The sequence below is a fragment of the Mustela putorius genome, unplaced genomic scaffold (assembly GCF_011764305.1).
Source record: "Mustela putorius furo isolate JIRA1106 unplaced genomic scaffold, ASM1176430v1.1 tig00003859_pilon_pilon_pilon, whole genome shotgun sequence".
NCBI lineage: Eukaryota > Metazoa > Chordata > Mammalia > Carnivora > Mustelidae > Mustela > Mustela putorius.
Genome location: NW_025422011.1, coordinates 17,714,560 through 17,731,000, shown reverse-complemented (window position 1 = coordinate 17,731,000; position 16,441 = coordinate 17,714,560). Strand labels below are relative to the sequence as shown.

At 38.6% G+C, this 16,441-nt stretch overlaps 1 long non-coding RNA gene across 1 annotated transcript in view; it reads right to left on the bottom strand.

Annotated features, from left to right (window-relative positions):
- Positions 1 to 1,066: 1,066 nt before the first annotated feature.
- LOC123387770 overlaps positions 1,067 to 16,441 on the bottom strand; it is a 206,265-nt gene continuing 190,890 nt past the window's right edge. The window contains exon 6 of the long non-coding RNA XR_006602266.1: positions 1,067 to 3,590. This is a non-coding gene — a long non-coding RNA (uncharacterized LOC123387770). The remainder of the gene's footprint in view (positions 3,591 to 16,441) is intronic.

Here is a 16,441-nt window from a genome sequence, read left to right as displayed (position 1 = left end):
CTCTTCAAGAGTTCTCTCCCATGGGGTGCCTTCAGCTCAGGTCATGATCTCAGGGTACTTTGATTGAACCCCACATTGGGCTCTCTGCTCAGCAGGGAGCCTGCTTCCCCCCCCCACCCTACCCTCTCTGCCTGCTTGTGGTCTCTTTCCCTCTGTGAAATAAATAAATAAAATCCTTAAAAAAAAAAAAAAAAACTCTCTCCCAAAGACCAATATATTGTCTCTTAAGATCATATTCTTTACAGACCTGTACCATATCCCTGAAGCAAATAATACATTATATGTTAATTAAAAAAAAAAAAGATCATATTCTGTGAGGTTCAGTCCTTGGCCCCTGTCAAGTAAGACCTGGGCATGACAATTCTGACAATTATCATACTTGGCTGATACTCTTGAGATAGACTTATGCTGAAAGATTCATTTAAAATAATAGAAAGGAACTAGGCCTCTTTTCTCTATATCAATCAATTCTACCTTTTGTTCATGATGATTCGAGATACAGTTAGTCCTTCCATTTGGGTTGTGTTTACTTTAAGGTCGTCCCCACTGACGTTCACATTCTAAATCCTGGGGCATCCACTGTGAAGTGTTCTATGATCAGGCATGGTCTCAACATCCCTCGGTTCATATTCTTTCTGGGTCAACTGTTTGCTCTTAACTCAATCATCTGTTGCCCAGTAGGCAGGAGGGTAAAACTAAAAAGAAAAATTAACTGCCATGTCCAGTACAAATATGTCTAAACAAGAAGAAAACATGATAAAATAGAGGGGAGCACTGATACCAACAGATGATCATGGCAGAATATAAAGCTTAGCTCAGCATAAATAAGCACTTTCTGATAATGGAGTAAACTGCTTTTTTCTCCATCACTGGAGAAATTCCAACAAGTGTTCAGGGACTGCTTGCTAGTGATAAGATTAAGAATATTCCTCTGTTGCACTGAGAGTTAGATTAGGTGATATCTAAGAAACCTCCTGGCCAAGAGTCCATGATTCATTGACTCCATAGAATAACATAAGAGAAATCAATTTGATTAGTATTATATCACATATAAAACACAAGTAATTTACCATGTCTTTATAGTAAAAAAAAATCTCCCCAGACTTTAACCCAGCACTGTGCAAACCCCAGAACAGACCCTATTTACTTGAACCCTAAGGAAGATGTGAAAGATGATAAAAAGGGGCCTTGGTATTACTATAAGATGTTACTTGTTTGCAGTTACATTCCTCGGTTCTGCTGGTGGGTGGGGATGTGGCTGGAGAGAGCACGTGATTCTCAATGCCAAGATTTGTGTTAGAGAGCAGCTAACACCTCTTTTCTTTAGTACTGAGTCCAAGAACAGAAGTTTCTTGCACCACACCTGGACCTGGCCTACTAGAAATGGATATGCTCTGACAGGTGAATATGGCTCTCCCTTTCATTCTGCTCTTCACTTTTACCCAACTCACTCCCTCTTAAGCATGAGAATCTACGCTCATTGCCTTTGGTATAATAGCTATTAAGAATTTGAATATGTATTTGAAAATAAGTATGAAAATAAGTTTGAAAAACAGAAAAAAATATCCTTGAAATAAGGATGATCACAAAACACTCTGTTATTTGTTGACTGGCAAGTAATACCTTTTAAGTGGTATTTAATACATTTTAATATAGCAGTAATGGATAACACTTTTGGACCCTGGAGTTATCCAAACCATCTGGACTTTTGCATGCATTGTTATGAAAGTCCCCATTACAAATTTTTTCTCAACAGATGTATTTTCCCATAACATAACTTTGTCATATTATGGACATTCAATACTCAGAAGTGTATAGTGTATACAAGTGTATAGTGAATACTTACTCTAAATCATACCATGAAGTTTGCTTTGAGAGCAAGCAAATAATTTGGAACAAAAATAATGTCAAAGTGATTTTGGAGAGCCACACTAGCTTTAAAGCAGCCTTGGACTCCCTCATTCCTGTCCCCGGGGCAAGGTTAGCACAGTGGCAAGGAGCTTGGGTTTTTCTATCAGGCAGAGTGTGTTAAAATCTTAGTTCCTTAATCTGCCAGTTTTATGACCAAGGGCAAGTTATATGTCTCCATGAGCTTCAAAATCCCTCATCTGCAAAACAGAGATGAAAAGTGGTAATACTGATTTGCGATGATTACATTAAGTGTTGTGTAAAGCACTCAGCCAGTGATAAAATCTTGCATTTCTTTAGTTCCAAAACACGTTTTCTGTAATGCTTTCACAGCTCTGAAGTTAGGAAGTGTCTTACAATAGATGTTTAGCGTGAATGTCTGACCATTAGCTTTTTTTTATTGTAATGTCAGTGCTTGACATTAAGCTTTCGTAGTCAAGGCATCCATTTCGAAGACCTTCATCTCAAATAAACACATTGGCAGCTACACAACTCCCCACCCACTGAGTTTCCCCTTTTAAAAAGCTCAGTCTGAGTAACCCTGCTTTCCCTTCTCCAGGCTTACTTCCCACTCTTGTGTTTTAAATTAACCAATTAATAGTGAACCTGGGAAACCCTAGGTCCGTCTCTCTGTCTCATTCTTTCTCTCTTTACCTCTCTCTCTCTTAGTGCTACCTTACTCTGCGGCCCTGGGTGTGCTATCCACCTTCTACGACTTGTGAGTAATGAACCTTGTTTCAAAGCGCCCTGATGCGTGTTGTTGAGGTGTGTTCTGCAATCGTAAGAACTACAAGGGTCAGTCCAGGAAGAGAATTATCTCCAATTGGGACATGCCTGTGAGGGCTCAAATGAGTATGAGCCAGGCGAGTGTTCCCCTAGCATTTCAACCTTGACTGCATCATTTTCAAGAGGCTCAGAGCAACCCAAAACAAGAGAATAATTTGTAGTCCCTGTTGACCAGGGAGCATCTGTGAGGTAAATGTTGTTCTTTGTTCTTGTGTGAATTCAACTGCGGATGCCCACATTATTGTCACTTCAACTGACAATGTGCTTAGTTGTTTGTATATGTGCTGAGTGTCCTTGGCTTCCTCCAGTATCTTTTAAAAAGGTAGCACTGTGATTCCAATTGAAACAAAAGTTAAAATGTATGTTTGAGGTGACAGAAAAGGAATATTGTGACATTGATATTAAAGACACAAATATCATTGTTGAAAAATCACAAAGTTCCGTATTTTCTTGCAAGCAAAAAAATCAAGACCTAAGAAAGATACCTGATGGGGAAAACAAAGGCAGAAAGAAATGCGGATAAAATTAAATTTCCTTATAACCTGCCACCCAGTGAGGCAGGTGGAGTGTAACATTCCTCCAGGAAGCTCCCAGCTGTCTGCTGATGCTTTCCTAGAGGGAAAAACAACACTGGCTTGACACTAGCTAGGCCTCTGGGATCCTGTGAGTGTTCTTTAGCATTTGAAAATCCTTGTGGAAACTTCCCTTTATCTTTCCTTCCTCCAGCCGCAAAGTATAAAATCAGTTGCCTCTTACAGTCCTGGGGCAGCAGTTCTATCCACCCAAGTGTCCTGACCCCATGCTTCAATAAAGTCACCTTTTTGCACCAAAGACATCCCAAGAATTCTTTCTTGGCCATCAGCTCTGGACCCCAGAATTCCAAATCACATCAATACCTGCAAGTAAATGAGACCGTTAACATTTTCTTACTTAAGTATCTACACAAAGATCATCTATCACACACCAAGCAGTAGAAATGAAGACAAGATAAACTGATACCGGGAAGAGGTAAAAGGAATCTTACGGAAATGACAAACTGATAAGACCAATTCATATTTTACATAGCACAAGTAATGGGGTGTTAAACAAGAATTTGTAAGAAAGAAATATCCTTCCAACTTTGAGCTCAAGTTCCAATCTGTGGGATCATGAAGACTAAAACAAGAGAGGAAGGAAGGAAGGAAAGAGTTAATTTCTTTTGTACTTTCCTTTTAATATACGCCCAAAGAAATAAATCGTAAAAGTTTATGTTTAAATAAGTTGAAAAGGACTTTATCAATAAATTATTTCGGGGCTTCTGAGTGGCTCAGTACTTAAGCATCTGCCTTCGGCTTTGGTCATGATCCCAGGGTCCTAGGATGAACCCCACATTGGACTCCCTGCTCAGTAGGAAGCCTGCTTCTCCCTTTCCCACTCCCCCTCCTTATGTTCCCTCTCTTGCTGTGTTTCTCTCTGGCAAATATAAATAAATAAATAAATAAATAAATAGTTTTAAAAATACTCTAAGATAGAATTCTGTTATAGTTTTATTGACTGTCTTTTCTTTTTTTTTTTTTAGTACACAAAATGATGGTACATCTTAAAGCTGATAACATCTTAGACTGGATGAAATATGATAATATTTAGCTATTGTTACAGCCATATCTCTGCAACCTTAGCAAGATTTCTCTCAAAAGTCTTTTTTTTTATAAAAAATATTTATTGATAGAAGACAGTGTCACTTTGCACTTTGAAAGTTGCTCCATAATTTTCAGAGTCCATTTTACAATAGGTACAACAATGACCAAGAAATTAGACAAAACTTAGATATTCAGTCATTTACCTATTTCTTCCATATCTTGTAAGATTGGGTAGTCTCCTGTGACTTTTCTCCTGGGGAACTTTTGATAACACTTCTCAGCTCAGACACAGGACGGATGTGCCTGTTTAATCTAAGAAATGATTCAATAGATTTTGGATGTCAGGGCTGTAAGCTCCGCATCTGAGTAATAGTCTACAGACCAAAGCTGGTATTAGAGAGGGTTCTCAAGATCATAACCAGGGATAGCCCTCGAGGAATGTTGCCCATCGTCTAAATTTATCTCGCATGTTATCCTCTTTGCCCTTAATAACTCATTGTAGGTATGCACACATGTTCATGCATTTCCGAGGACTCTTCTGACTCTCCACTGGCTATGAAACAACAGAATAAAACTAAACAAGGGCAATATGCCAGGAGAAAACATGTGCAATTCTAACAGAATGATAACCTGACTACATGTGGTTTCTTTTTGTTTGTTTGTTTTGGTTTGGTTTTGGTGTTGGTTTTTTTGGTCTCCTACAGTCTATTTGTGAAGGGATGCAGTGGAGGAAATGCAGATAAAAATAAAATAACCCAACTTGAAAGTTTTAAGCTCCCAATAGTTCCAATTCTGGCATACACAATGAATTTGCAGGAAGCTAACCAGTGTTTCCTACTGCAGAGAAAATCCACAAAAGTTGTATGGGCTGGAGGAAATAGGAAGAAGATTTTCAGAGAAAGTAAAAGAGGTAGACAGAATTTGGTAAGCCAGCATATTTTTGACTCCAAGAATAGAGTCCTAAAGTAGGAGTAAGGGAAAATAATAGAACCCCTAATATAAGCTCAAATCCAAGAGTAGAAAACTCCTGAGGGCCTTTTTTTCTTGGGTGCAGCCTCGAAAAATGAAAAGCACCTTGAAGAAATATCTCACACTTGGCAGGACAGCAGTAGTAGCTGTGGTAGGGAGCCCATTGCATCTGGAGGTATTGAAGGCCAGCAAGAGCTTCCTAATCTTCCATGCTACCAGAGCATATAAAAGGGGAGGAAAGATGGCTAGGTAAATGGCCAGTTTTATGCTGATCTTCTAGTGCCCTTACCATGTCTGTCTTCTCATCCTGCTATCATCCTACTGCTGGATTTACCATGTGGTATGTCTGGTGGGTCCATGATTTATTCCATCATGGCAAGAGCCCTGTGTGAGCACTAGAAATTGTTCCCTCTAATCCTTTCAGTGGTTCTTTCTCCACTTCTGGTATTTTCCTTTTATGCATGTGCTGATCACTACTCAGCTGAAGACTTGAAGAAGACCCTCTACGGATTTCTGGGGGTCCTTCTCTGTGTGGTTCTAGCCTCTCCACGACCCTGCTCTGTGAACTCTAGTCAACCCAGTCTCCCTGGACCTCCACCCCCCTTCGCCACCTGATACTCCCTTCCTTATACTATCTCAGGTTTCCCAAATTTCTGGGGCCATTGTCTTCCTTGCCTGATGCCTAATGTTTTGAAAACTTTTTCAAAGATTTTAATTATTTATTTGAGAGAAAGAAAGTGAGACCACGAGCCGAGGGAGGGGCAGAGGGAGAGAGAGAGGGAAAAGCAGACTCCCCACTGAGTCTAAAGCCTGACAATGCAGGGCTTGATCCCAGGACCCTGAGATCATGACCTGAGCTGAAGTCAGACATTTAACTGACTGAGCCACCCAGGTGGCCCTTGAAAATTCTTATTTAATGTACCATGTCAGGTGTTGTAGTCATTTCAGATTGGAGGGTATATTCATCTTCTGTCATCTCATCTTAGCAAAAAGCACAAAATCACAAAATAGTGTAATTTTTTTTTTCTAGTGTCTTAAATTGACTGGTCTTATTTGAGTTCATATATTCTGATGATACTCTGGGATGGTTTAGGATGGTCCTTTTCAAACAATAGTCCTTCTTCCTCAAATTAAAATGTCTATAAACATCTTCATGTTTAGGATTCTAGAGCTAAGATCCCAATGTATTAAAATATCTAGAGGGGAGCCTGGGTGGTTCAGTGGGTTAAGCTTCTGCCTTTGGCTCAGGTTGTGATCTCAGGGTCCTGGAATTGAGCCCCGTGTCCCGCTCTCTGCTCAACAGGGAACCTGTTTCCCCCTCTCTCTCTCTGCCTGCCTCTCTGCCTACTTGTGGTCTCTGTCTGTTAAATAAAGAAAATCTTTAAAAAAAATAAATTAAAAATAAAATAAAATATCTAGAGTAAAAGCAAACCACAAAAACATTTTGCTTACACATTGCCAAGTACCTAAAATCTGGATGTATCCAAGTAGTCTGATGTTTGATTTCATATAGACCTAATATCTGAATGCTTAGTTTTTCCTCCTTCCTGTCAGCTGTTGGAGCCCAGTACCCATGAGTGCAAACTACAGACTATTCACCATTCCAATGTTAATCCCTTTCTTCTCTTCAAACAGCTTTGGAATGTAGCCATACTGAACCAAGGAGGGTCCAGGAGGTTAAAAATAAGAAACATTTTTTTTTCTAATTAGAGAGTGTAAAAATCATTCTAATTTTTTGAATTAGAGTTTAGAATTTAGTAATTTTAATGGCATTTTAATGACAAATCACTTTCGGTTATTTTTAAACTTGTTTATATTCTTCTTGACAGAAATATTTTTCTTCTCTGGGGATCATTTTGTCCTTTTCCATTTGGCTTTTACTTTTGAGATAAAGCCATTATCAATAAACCATTTGGGAGGACAAAAAAGAAAGATGGCTTATCCTAGGCAAAAAGCCCCATGCTCATCGTATCTAAACATACATGGACCCAGTGACACACCCCACAGGGAAATGGCTCAGTATACCTGATACTAACTAAATTCTCTAGGACTGAGAATGTTTTTATTTTGTGTTCTCTCTACATTAAATACTCAATCCTTTTATGTTACTGTGCTGTCACAACAGTGTTATTCTAAGTCACAAGTCTTTTCACTATTCGTAAATTATAGTTTGCTGTCAGTTTATACCAGGGACTGGCCTACTTTGGGGGAAAAAAAAAAGGATTCTCTGTTTTTTAAAATCCAGTTCAGAGACTTTTTAAACATCATCAGTTACTTGGTTACTTGACAGACCTCCCTGGTAGCATATGCTCTATTTTTAAACTTTCTTAATATCCAAACTTCATTTTTAAATTTCTATACAGCTTTTAAAAAAACACTTCAAAAGATATTTTCAGTGAATTGTTTTAGGACCAAGACAGATTTTTTTTCTTACATCTTATTAAAGCCTGCCCTTTTTTTATTTTTCATCATTGAGAATGGGAAATTATGCTTTTCCTCCCATTTTCCTTATAATATTTGCATGTAGACAACCACACATCTTCAAACTTGGTTTAACGATCCCTGAAGGAAGACATCATTTACATTAAAAGAAATGAAAGAGGAAAAATATGGTAAGTATCTAATGATGTAGATTTTTAAAAATTTTCTCATGTACATTACAGGATATAATTTAGCCTCTGAAGCTACATAATAGAAATTCCTTCATTTAGGTGGTGGTATGAGGCAAAATCTGGGAAGCAGCAGTCTTAATAAATATACAAGGGACTTGGACATGAGAAAGGAAAAAAAATTAAAATCTAGTCGTCTTGGCTTATTTAGCTTGACTGTAATCCCTGGATTTTAGGATTTCTGGTTAGAAATCCTACCCAAGAGTAGAGACGCTTTATCACAAAATAACACTCTCCAACACTTGCAGATTGCATGCCCCCTTACCTTGCCCTCCAGCCCAATCCTTAATAGTGGCAATGAAAATCCCAGACCAAAAAATCTAGGAATTTAACCTCAAAGTCCACAGTAATAGAATGTGCTTTTATTTTGACAGTGGAATGAATCTACTAGAGGTTACCAAATCCGAAGTGTTTAGGTATCCTGCTCCAGGGCCAAGTGGTTTAGGAGACTAATGCAAATGAGTGTCTGCTGTCTGCAGTCCCAGGATCAGGATAACAGAGAAGCTTTCTGCCTAAAGAATGTAAAGTCAGGAGCTTTGTGAAGTGGGTGCTTTCAGAATGCAAGATTTTCTGTCTCTCGGTACTATTTTCTTTCCTTTGTTTCTCTTTTTCTTCCTAAATGTCATACCATATCCTGCTATGGAAAATGCAAGAAAGGCAGACCAAATTAAAGAATAACATACATAAAACCTCCATAGAAATAAGCATGTTACCTTTTGTCATATTACTATCTTGGACTTGTATTGTTTTTACTGTTTTCTTTAGTAATCATTTTTCATATCGTATTGTATCACAACACTTTCTCATTTTATTAAAAATATCTTAAATTTAACTTTCAGGGGTGCCTGGATGGTGCAGTCAGCTAAGCCTCTAAGGCTTGGTTTTAGCTCAGGTCATGACCTCACACTCATGAGATTGCAACCCACGTTAAGCTCTACACTCAGCATGCAGTTTGCTTAGGTTTCTCTTTCCTTCTCCCTCTGTCCCTACCCATGGCGCTCTCTCAGTCTCTCTCAAATAAATAAATCTTAACAAAAAATTTGATTTTCAAAAGATGTAAAATCTTTCCAACTTAAGGATACACTAGGTATTTAGTTTAGTTTTTCTTTTTCTTTCCTCTTTGGGACATTTTGTTTATTTTTACCTTTCTATTACAAAAACAATGCAGTAGTGGATGTCTTTGTTTATAAATCTTTCTATGTTTTTCTTTTTTCTTTTTTTTACAAGATTTTATCAGTGAGAGAGAGAGAGACAGAGAGAAAGAACACACAAGCAGGCAGTGTGGCAGGCAGAGGCAGAGAGAGAAGCAGGCTCCCTGCTGAGCAAGAAGCCTAATGCAGAACTTGATTCCAGGACCCTGGGACCATGACCTGAGCCAAAGGCAGCTACTCAACCGACTGCACAACCCAAGTGCCCCTTTCTATGTATTTGTACATATTTATGTTTCTGGCATATATTCTAAAAACAAAATATCAGGACCAAACATATGAAAAATTTTAACTCTCTCAATACAAATAACCACATTGCTTTGTAGAAAGGTCAGACCCATTAATATTTCCATCTTCAATACATAAGAACATTTATCTTTCTATGTCATTATAGCATTAAGAAGTATAACTATTTTACGCTAATATTAGAACAAATACTATCTCACTGTTACTTTCATTTCTGGTTTTTCATTATTTACAAGGCTACCTACTTTATATGTTAAACAGGAATGTAATTTTCTCTACTGAAAATTGCCAACTTGTGTCACTTGATCATTTATCTTCTGAGGTTCTAGTGTTTTTCTTATTGGATTTTATGAACTCAATATATACTAAGAATGTTAAACATTTCTTATCAAAATGTGCTGTAGGGGCGCCTGGGTGGCTCAGTGGGTTAAGCCACTGCCTTCGGCTCGGGTCATGATCTCAGGGTCCTGGGATTGAGTCCCACATCGGGCTCTCTGCTCAGCGGGGAGCCTGCTTCCCTCTCTCTCTCTCTCTGCCTGCCTCTCTGCCTACTTGTGATCTCTGTCTATCAAATAAATAAATAAAGTCTTAAAAAAAATGTGTTGTAATTGTCCCAATGCACAATTGTGACAATAACAAATTTCACATATGCTTTTGTATGTAATCAAGTCTACCATACTTTCTTTTTATAGATTTTTACATTGTTTTATTTTCCGTTTGTTCTTTGGTGAAAATAAAATAAGAAAAACTAAAGACAAACTAAAGACTAAAGACAAGGCAGGCTGTGACCCAGACTCACTATTGACAAATTAAGAGTTGTTTATTATGAACAAAAGCTTTGCCAGAAAAGGTTGTCAGCAAATGAGTATGTTTCCCCAGTCCAAAGAATTTTTCGTTATGGGATCCGTAGATCCTATGGAAGAGTCTTAATCACTCTAATGAATTGTGTCTTAAGTCTGTCCCATTGAGCCCTCTCATGTCCGTGGTTCAAAACATATGGTCGGTATTAAATTGGTAACCTCACTTATAATCGCTGGCTTAATAAACTCCAACAACAAATATTTGCAGAGCACTTACTCTGACCTAGGTCAGATTGAAAAACATCCCAGGTTGAACCAAGAGCATGCCCTAAACAGATAAAATACCTAAAGACCATATTTAAGTAAATTGCTATATCTCAAATGTCTCTGTGAGTCTACTCTTCTGCCTTCATCTGTTCGACATTTAGGGTCATCAGCACTAAGGGCCAAATGAGGAGTAGTTAACGGGAGGGAGAAATTAAGTGTCGGCGTTCATTAAGCAGCATAAACAAAGCTGCAAAATAAGAAGTGGACGAAATTGGGTCTAGCCTGGAACCAGGATCTGCTAATAAGCTTTCTGAAGTGCATTCAGACTTTTCCTCCCAAAGGCAATATCGACAGGCCCATTTTGACTCATCTTCAAAATAACCCTATCATCCTCTTCCAACTACATTTCTTTAGAATTAAAAACTGGATTTGGATTTGGATTCAAAACATAATCAAGGACTTTCTCGCTGCAAGACAATTTCTAAATCTCCAAGATCTTGAAAAAAGGCAGCCAAGGACCGAGAAATACAAGCATGGAAGCTGTTCTTGTTTTCTGACACAGAAAGTGAAATGCTATTACTAGTCCTGCCACATCCCTCCACTCCCCACCCTAACTGATTTCTGACGGGCATCTGTTCAGCCATTCTGTGGACTCCTTTATAAGTTTTATTAAGACCAGAACCGACAGAGGTCCTTGAATAAGGGGACTGACTCAGTCCCGTTGTTCGTCAGTAATCTCAGTCAGTGGCTCTTGGACTAAAAATTTCATGACACATGTCCTGTATCCAAGCTCAGATGTGAGCTTTCATTCTGTTACATCATCACACTCCTTGCAGGCCTCTCTCACAGATCCTCATCAGACACTTCCACGTGCAGGCTCTTTGCACCCCATGTCCCCTGCACTGTCAGTGGGTTATACAGCTGCTTCTGCTTCTCCTTGTTTTCCCATGTGGTTGCTGAACAAAGGGCTTGCAGAATCAAAGTGAAACTGGTATATCCTCTCTCTTATTCTAGATCTCTGCCTTTTCTCATCTCCCCCAGTTCTATTGGTCTTTATGATTGAAATGATGAGGAAAAAAAAAAAAACATTGCCCAGAGAGGGGGAAAAAATGAAGTTTGATTCTTCTCTAAATTAGCTGAATTATAACCCAGGACATGTACTTCCAATAACAGTAAAGTGAAAATCTTCACCAGGTAAATAGCAAAGTACCCTGCAGAGTGGTCTGATGCTTCTGTAGTTTACAGACCAGAACACTCTGGGACCATATGTACAGCCTGTTGCATAGTTTACTCAGGACGGGTCAAAAGTCGCCCTTATGGGTGATACTCCCATTTGAATGTTCTAAATATTGGAACTCACAGGACTTTTCCCCTTCTCTCCTGCCAGATTAAGTGTGAGACATCACTGGTTGACTGTTGGCCAGACAAAATGTGTATTCAAATAGATAGATTATCTGACCGTCATTAAATAATGGAATTCCTTAAATTCTACAGTTTAACTATCACAACAACAAATATTTGGCTCTTGCTATATCCTTGGCTCTGTGCTAATCACAGAGAATATAAAGGTAAATAAAATACACCCCTACCCTTGAGGAATTCACAGTCAAGTGGGGAAGACAGACTAGTTCATAGATAATCCAATATAATGCAGCACACTTAATAGAAGAACAAAGAAAAAGTACCATTGAAACACTAATCCCATTGCAACTGATGAACCACTAAACTCTACCTCTGAAACTACCAATATACACTATATGTTATAAATGCTCTATATAAACTCTACCTCTGAGACTTTAATATAAACTGTATGTTAATTAATTGAATTTAAATTTAAAGAAAAGAAAAGAAAAAGAAACATTAGTTGCAAAAAACATCTTGCAGAAACACTAAGTAGGAAGTGACCAACTTCACCTAGGGTGCTAAGATATATTCATTAAGCACTTCCTATGACTGTATTAGGCACGTGAGAGATAGAAGGGAATACCCCTCCTGTCTCTCTGTAGTGTAAATTAAGCTGAAAAGACAAACTAGAACAGATAAGTACATAAATTAAAGTACAATTTTAAACAATAGAAAGTAACGTGAGGGAAGAAACAGAGTGGTATAAAAGGAACCGATAGGGAGAACTAATTAAAATTAGGGAATCAAGGAAGGGTTTTTAGAGGAAATGCCATTATAGCTAAGTCATGGAGGAGAGTTACTGAGTCACCCTGACTTGCAGTGGACTTGAATTTGGTGTTAGCATGTTGGTGATATTTGTTACCTCAGCATATCATAGCCTGCTCTCACTAATGGAGACAGACCGGGAGAACGGAACAGACTCTCTTCCCACATTATACTTATTTCCTTGTAAGCATTCTAATTACGTTTGCATGGGTGTGTTATATTTCCTCTATTTCCTGGGAACTTTGTGATTGCTTTGGTTAAGAATTGCCCCTAACCAATGTTCTTATAGCAAATAATAATAACCTCTTCACTGAGTTAATGTGACACATAAAAGATTCTATCATCAAAATCTATTCCACTCTCTCCCTTTTCTTCCTTCTTTACTTGCTTCCTTTCTTCCATCCCTTTACTTTCTACCTTCTTCCTTTCTTCTTTTCTTTCCTACTCAACCATTTCACTTCCTTTCTCCTTCCCACCCACTGTAAAAAAAAAAAAAGGCTGCTCAATAAATACTAGTGATTACCTGTTAATTGATAAAATAATACCCAACGTGCTAAATACTGGGGCTTTCTTATCTTCTCCCCTTTGTCTTCCTTTTCTCTCTTGTCCCACCCCAGAACCCCTACTCTGGTCCAAGCTAACTCCCTTGTTTTTTCCTTCTCTGACATGGTTTAGGGATTCAGCCTGATAGTTTGGGAGAGGGGAGCTTTTGAGAGTGAGAGCTTCCACTTCCCAGAGACACCATTTGAATGTCTAGACTGCGTAGTGGGACCTCATCTAATACAAGTCTCTTTGTCTATAAAAATTCCACTATTATCATAATCAGAAACAGTCAGGGGATCATAAAAATCTTTGGCAAGGGGAAATCATGGAGCTTAGGAAATCTTATAGGTCTTTAGGCTCATGGTGTCAGCCTGATTTCCTGCTTCCTTCTCTGAAGTGGACTGGACCAAAGGAACAACAAGATTTTAAAGTGCACCAAAAAGAAGAAAGGATACCCAAGCTGTAAACTAGCCAACCCTGCTGGCGCTGCGTGGCAAGTGTTGCAAATAAACAGCTGGTACTGGGTGAAGGTGCTTCCAGGCCACTGGTCCTGGGGTCCTCTTTTATTCTTAAATTTATCCAATTCCTGCCTTTTGACTTCATCTTGTATATCTGGGTTTGGACATTTCCTCTGGCCCTATTTACTTCAGGCCAATCGTTAGAAGCCCACCTTAACTCTGACTCTAGTAGATCAGCCCGAGACGTGATCGTACATTTATAAGATCTTATAAATAAATAACTTAAAAATGAGCAAGATGAAGTTTTAGTGCAAAAAGCTATGGCATGCTGGAGCTAACTAGCACTGGCTCGTGAGAACCAACTCTTAGGTTTTTAGGAATTTAGCAAGTCAGTTGTTAAACAGAGTCATTATTGAAAATTATGGTACTTAAATATGTAGTTAAATAAGTCATATTAAAATGAAGGGAATGCATATGTAAAACTTATCACTTTGTGATTGCTTTACTATTTCCTATGTTCTTGGGATTATCTGGATCGAATTTATCGTATGATGGAAATGCTATATAATGGTGTGTCATTGCACACATCTTCCTAACTGCATTCAGTGACCCAGGCATGGTGAGTGTATTCACACCATATAAATCAGCAAATGTTACCAGAGCTTTTTTCTCCCATAGGCCAGCTGTTAAATAGTTGACTACACACAACTAGAAGAGTGCTGGTGTCTTTCGGAAGTGGTTAATAAAGACAGATGCATGGCATAGGGAGAATATTTGTAGTTACTTCCCCCAAAATCCATTCTCATAATGTCCTCTTCCTAAATAAGACCTTACATTTTTCGGGGCACCTGGGTGGCTCAGTGGGTTAAAGCCTCTGCCTTCAGCTCAGGTCATGATCCCAGGGTCCTGGGATCGAGCCCCGCATCGGGCTCTTTGCTCAGCAGGGAGCCTGCTTCCTCCCCTCTCTCTCTGTCTGCCTCTCTGCCCACTTGTAATCTCTGTCTGTCAAATAAAATAAATAAAATCTTTAAAAAAAAAAAAAAAAAAAAAAGACCTTACATTTTTCATTTATGTAGTTTGCATGGTCCCTTGCCTTCAGGTGCAGAACAGGACCCTTATTGTCTCAAGCACAGTGGCCAGTCCCCAGCCTCTGACTACTGTCAGTCTGGTTCAAGGATGAATTAATGGTCCAAATTGAACCAACATGGCCACTGAGGCTGATTTTGAAGGACCTGCCATTCATAACCTGTCATTCCTACTATACAGGATCAAGGAAGTTTGTAACTGTGGAAGACACTGATAGCTATCTTGGAACCACAAATGAAAAGGACTACCCAAGAATGCATTTAAGCTGAGGAAATAGAACCCAAAAATGGTGAGAGAGAAACTAGATTCTGGCCCAGGCGCAGACTGAAAATCTAATTATAGACTTTCTGTAAGTCAGTGAATTCCTTTTTGACTTCACCATGATTGAATTAGACTTTCAGTTACTTGTACCAAAGTGATGCCTTCCTGATACATGACATGGAGTTTATATCTTTAGATGGGGTCATTGTAGGAAAAAGTAAATACTCTCAGTCATTCGTATCAAGATTATTTGTGTAGATATGCCTGACTCTTTAACCAGGGAGCAAACTCTTTGTAGGCTAAAATTTTTTATTGCACATCACTGTTTCTATAGTTAACTCAACACTGTGCCCTGCACAGAGTAGGGAGCAAGTAGTAATAAGTATGTAACTTAGGTCTGCTTAACCGATTCGGTTCGTAAGTCAGGGAGGGATTGTGCAAGAAGTGGAGTGAATCCGAGTAAATTCCTCTTCCCTTCTTTGGCCCAGCGGCCAATTTGAATCCATCTGTTGTCATTTGTGAATGTCCCAGGAAAAAAAAGAATGAAGTAATATGGCTCTTGAGTCCAACAGTCCAGTCTCTCCAATGAAGAAGGTGGTAGTTTTCTGCTGGAATGCAGTGAAAAGAAGTCATCATCTTTTGGTTAGCGTAATCACCAAGAAAATTCCTTTTGATCATGTTTTCATGATGCCAAATATCTGGATAAGAATTAAAATGTGCAGTCAACATGTCTCAAAAAATCTAGGCCTGTGGCACCACGGTGACGAAATACCCAGTTACTTAGCCAGACTTCTCCTCTATCCATGAGTCTCGGCTTCCACAGCTCTGGTAGCCGTATCTATAATAGACTCTAGCATAGAGTAAATGCTCAATAAACATTTCTTGGACAGATGAGTTGGCCCGATGGATGCCAATTTGTTAATTAACTCATAGATCAGAAACTAAAATGGCCTGGTGGAAAAAAAAATACTTTTTTTTTTTTTAATTAAATGAAAAGACCCTGTGTTGGCTCTAATACAGTCTAACATTGTGACTACAAATGATTTGTTTCCCATCCTGTCCCTTGGTTTCTCCATCCGGAAAATGGAGATAATAGTGCCAGCCCTACATTCTTCAAAAACTTTGAAGTATCTCAAAAGAGACAGTAACTGCAAAGGCGTTAGGCTAAAGATACATTGCCAAAGCTTAGCACGGATGCATTTTCATAGGATTAAACACTTATCTCAGTCGTCCACTTACTTATTAAACTGGCAAAATTCCATTTTCAGTTTTTATTCCTGTACATACTAGCAACCGTGCATTAATCATTTTCTATATTGCTATTGCTTCCAAAGTATTGTTACTAACATCTCTAACCATTTCCAAACAAAACTGCCACATCCAACACTGCAAATTTGCCTTCGAAGTCACAAACCTTTTAATGTTGAATTTTTAATGATAAAAATAGAGATA